This window comes from Hipposideros armiger, unplaced genomic scaffold (assembly GCF_001890085.2).
Source record: "Hipposideros armiger isolate ML-2016 unplaced genomic scaffold, ASM189008v1 scaffold_151, whole genome shotgun sequence".
Classification (NCBI taxonomy): Eukaryota; Metazoa; Chordata; class Mammalia; order Chiroptera; family Hipposideridae; genus Hipposideros; species Hipposideros armiger.
The window spans coordinates 3516033-3521415 of NW_017731501.1; positions in this window are offsets into that span (position 1 = coordinate 3516033).

Consider the following 5383-nt stretch of genomic DNA (forward strand, 5'->3'; position numbering starts at 1 on the left):
TTTTTTTTTTAGGAATAAAAATAATGTATGTATAGCATGTAGTAGAGAATCTGGCACATAGTTTCTCTCCAATAAACAGCGTCTACTATAATTATGCGTGTTTCCCTTTGGTGAGCTGGGTATGTACACATATGAATGTTTAATTCATATGGATAAAAAATGTTGTAAAATAGTCAAATGAATTGCATTTCAAATTTAGATAGATAATCACGGCATAAATGTTGCCAGGACTTGCCTTTTGCAGCTGCTCTGTTTAAATAATTCACCTAGTCATCAGGTAAAAACACATACTCTGCATTACCTTTAGAGAAGCGCACACAGTGAACATCTTAATGAGTAACCTAACCTTTTACTCAGCCTCATTTTCTTGAGCTATTCATTTTAATCAAATATTAGAGCCAACAGTAGTGGAAATTTCTCACAGGCGATAATATATTCAGTACGTACCTATGCTGCATATTAACAAGCTCAATAAGGATGCACACATGACAAGGCATCAAAATACTCAGCCGCAACAACAAGGATGACATAATTTTAATTAAAATAGTTGAATTCAAAAAGTATTTGACATTGGAAACTCGATGGATATGGACTACAAGTAAGAAATATTATCTTGTACTGTGTGAATTATTATTTAAGTGAGTGGCATTTAATCAGACACATTACATGAGAAAAGAAAAACAATAACAAAAAATAGTTTTTAAAACATGTTAAGCTCTTACTATAAACTGTACAATCAAACTTTACCTCAGAATTTTAAGATAATTTTAGAATAATTATGCTTTGCATAAAATCAGTACATTAAAAAATTGATCAAACTCTTACTATTAATAGTAAGTTCTTACAATTGAATCTTACCATTTTATCTTTAGCAATCTTATCTGTTACGTTTCCTCAAGCTGATAAGGTAGCGTGAGATACTATCATTGGCCAGAGCAATATAATAACATGAAAATATGCTTCTATAATATTGCTCTGACAATCTCTTAAGTGTTATTACTTTATACCAATGCACAAGGGGTGCAGATAATTTGAAGGAAGTCCAGAACAGTTTGTGTAGGCAACATTAGGTCAACTCTCATACCTCAAAGTTACCCTTACGTTTTAAGCTTAATAACGTATATTTATTCACTAAATGAGAAAATTTAGTTGCTTTTCAATATTTCTGCTATTTTTGTAAAAACAAGAGTTCTTTCTTTTTTTTCTTTTAAGACTCCCATAATAAGTGAATTATTCTAATGGATCATGTTAAATGCAGTAATATTGTTCAAGCTAAATGGATGTTTTAGGTACACAGTAAAATGTGTTGCATCTTTGAATGTCATTATATTATGATTCCAGGTGAAATATATATTTATATATAATTCATACTAGTGATGATGATTCCTTGGATTCATGCAGTCTTTAAATTGCTAAATGTTCTAAAGATGATGCCCACTACACTTCTCCCTGCCCATCTCTGTTTTTTTTTTTTTGCAGAGCACTAAAATCACATTTCCTCTGCATCCACCTGTTTAATTGTTCTCTGAAAGTCTATAAGAACACACCTACATACTAAAGACAGAATTGGTCTTACACATCCATTCATTCATACATATATCTTTTACATAGATCATAAACCCTAGAGAAGAGAGTTTTTCCCTTGGTCTACTTTGTTCACTGACATATCTAAACTCTCAGAGCCTTGTAAATATATGAAAAAAATTGTGTTAAGTGAGTGAACGACTCATCTACTCTTCTCTAGTAAGGCTGATACTTAGGGCTGGCTGAGTGGCTCAGTTGGTTAAGAGCTTGCTCAGGAGTGCAAGCTCTGAGCAACAGCGGTTGGAGTCCTGGCTTGAGCTGAGCTGCTGCTTAGTTGCCAACAGGTAGCAGGATGGCTCAGCTAGAAAAAGAAAAAAAAAAAAAGGAAAAGACTGATACTTAGTCTTCTTTTGACAATTCATAACCTATGAAAATAAATGAACATGATTTAAATTTATGTCTTACCACAGTTAGGTTCCTAAGATTGTTATTTTTAATATCTGATAAATGTTTGCAATTTTAGTTCTTTAGTTGGATTTGCACATTAATTTTAAGAAATTTTAAATAAGGGGGGAAAAAAGCAGCATGAGCAGAGAAATGAACACAGGTGCACGCGCGTGTGCACACGCAGAAGGAATATTTTAAACCAAAATTTGCTTTTATGTTGCTAAGCAATTATCAGCTTATTATTTTGCTGTTAGCTTAGATACGTCATGTATTCATGACAATCTGGGTCTCATGCTCTTAAATCAGTGTTTTTCACATTTGAGTGTGCACACGAAGTCCCTAGAGAGTTCAAGTTGTATTCCTTGGTCCCATCCTCAGAGATTCTGATTCTGTTAGTCTGGGGTAGGATCTGAGGGTTTTTAACTGTCATGCTTTGAAAGCTGCCTGGGATAAATTTAGTCAAATTAAAAAGGCCATCATTATTTCATATATTATATGATAAACTTATAAACCACCTTAAATGTATCAAGGCATGTAATTAAAAAAGGATTTAGTTTATGAACAGCAGAAAAAAATGTTTGATAGGCCACCTCAAACCAATATTATAGGCACAAGCACAAAATGTAATTAATCAACTATAACAGCCTATCAATAAGTGTGGCCAGGCATGCTCAAAAGTATTGTACCATAAAGTACTTTTTGGACATGGAGGGAGTGCATTCTAGTTAGTAAATGAAGAGTTAGGTAAATAAATACATATGTTAGTATTTGAAACACTTTATAACAAATGTTATAATGAAACACATGAGATTGAGATCACAAAATTGAAATTGAAAGATTTAATATAATTTACAATTTACTTAGAAATTATTGTTTCAGAAAATGCTGATTAAAGTAGACACTTGAACTTGGGAATGCACTTCAAGAAAATCACTATTACTTATTTCTTAGCTCATTTAACACTATTTGAGAAAATTGTGTTTAATGGGACACTTGAAGATTTCACAAAATTATTGTACTATTTCTCTCATTTTTTTGATGAATAGAAGAGTGTTTTTACAAAGTCTGAAATAGAATTTTCTATAATTTTAGTGAATTTTGAAAAAGTAATGCTTGATTCATTGGGGCCTTTGATATTAATAAAAAAGAGAACATTAAATAATATTCACCAAGTGTTCATGATTCATTTAAATATAAATACAAGTTTTCAACCACATAAGTACCAAAATTATGTTATATTGGACATGTTCTTAAATTAATAAAAAAATCAGTTTATTACAACAGAATAAGAGTGTTTTCAGAAATGCGTAGCACATTATACTTCTTTTAACTGTAAAAATATATAGAAAAATACTGAGAAATAAGAATGAGCCAGTGAGATAACTATTTCAATAGGGAACATTTTAAATGCCTATTTTCATAAAAATATTAAACTCTCCTAGGTCCTGAAAATAACAAAGATGAAATAAATAAAACATTACTGAGTCAAAATTATGTGCATGCTGTCATAGAAATCGTACCATTCTACTAAACAAGGAAATTAGTAAGTAAATTAATTAATCATCCATGAAATTTTACTTACTTTGATTCAGATCCAGGCTTTTGAATAGCTACTTAAGAGAAAAGTGGATATGCTAATGATGTATTTTGTTTATTTATGTTATTCTTAGGGAATGGGTGAGAGAATACCTTGCAATTTAAAAACAAAATAAAGGTTCAGATAAACTGCTTCCAATAAAGAGGACATGAATTTGCTCAAGTGGATCAAGTGAATGTAAACTGGCCAGTGTGGCTCACAGGACTTGGAACTGCCATGGTTGACAAACACTATATCCTTCCCTGACTTGCTTCAGTATAAGAAAACCTAATCATTACAATCTTTTTTTGCAATAAACACACTTACATGTTTACAGTTTGCAGAGAACAATCCAATATGCTATTCAATTTTATCACCAGAAAAGCCTGTTAGTTAGGGAAGGCAATTTTAGTTAACACTCTAATACTACTTGGGGAGATTACACAGCATGCTTATCGAGTAAGTACGGGGGCTGGCTTTAGAGCACACCTTCTAATAACACACACACACACACACACACACACACACACACACACCACTTTTACACCAACATGAGGAAACACATTTCTAAAATACCTCTTTTAAGATGGGTATTTCCTGTGAGAATGAACATTTCTACAAATTGAATTAGAGATGAATGTACTTATAAGACTGAGCAGATGTTGTCATATATAAGTAAAGTATTCCTAGTTTCTATTTAGTGTTTCTTTTCAACATGGAATTTCCATACCCTGAATACATAAATTCATTATATTAGGAGAATAAGCAAGAACATAGTAAAAACATGTTCTGGAAAATGGTAGAGTACTTAAAATCCTCTAGAACACACAGTATGACACATGTAAGAATTCCTTTTGTAAAGGGATTCAGAGTAGCCAGTTATCAGGGTAAGGCTCGAGGTGACTGAGACAGAAAGGTTGAGACAAGAAGTAAAATTTTCACTAATTTACAGTTTTCCNGATTTTAATGATTGAAAATTCACTTCCTTCTCACATTCTCCAACTACCTTTTCTACTTCCGTAGTCCTTGTGGTACATAGATACAATATACAAAAAAATAAAAGAAGTAGAAATTGAGAAAGAAAATTTAGGGGTCATTCAGACATCATAGAGCTAGGGGAACTGTGAAAGGTAAATCATCACAATGCAGAGGCCCAAAGAGAATTACTGAATTACTCTTTCGGTGCTTGAAGCATCAGCTATACAGACTGTTTGTTTAATAAATGTTATGACCACAGAACTGATTCAAACAAAAGCAGCCAGTTATGTCCTAATGTCATAAGCAGCGCCATCTATGGTCTGGGAGTTGTTTTTTACATGTGTTTCCTCCACACTTTCCATTCCCAATGTCCAATCAGTCACTACATGGATATTCAGTCCTTCTAACATTCCCCACCCTCCCACCACTCGGCTCAGGTTGATATCATCTCTCCTTTGAAATTCTGGACACATCTTCTGGTTCCCATACTATCAAATTTTCTTCTCCCCAGTTCTTTTTAACTCTTTTTTTTTCCAGAGTGTCTTTTTCTATATAAATCAGTTTATATCAGTCTCTTGTTTAAAACCTGCCAGTAACATTTTATTGCATTTACAAAATCACTAGGCTCTGAATTATCAGACCTACCACTGCTACTTCATTTAGTCCTACCCGGCACCTTGCTTATCAGGCTTCAGTATTCTTTTAGTTTCTTGAAGTTTCCATGTTTTTATCTGCTTAAACATCTTTGTTTTTTTCCCTCTTAGTCTTCAGTGGCTAAAAAAATTCAGTTGTAGATTAAATATTTTACGATTGAGATTTCCCCTGACCCTGACCCAACTGCTACTCTCTTTTATAAAC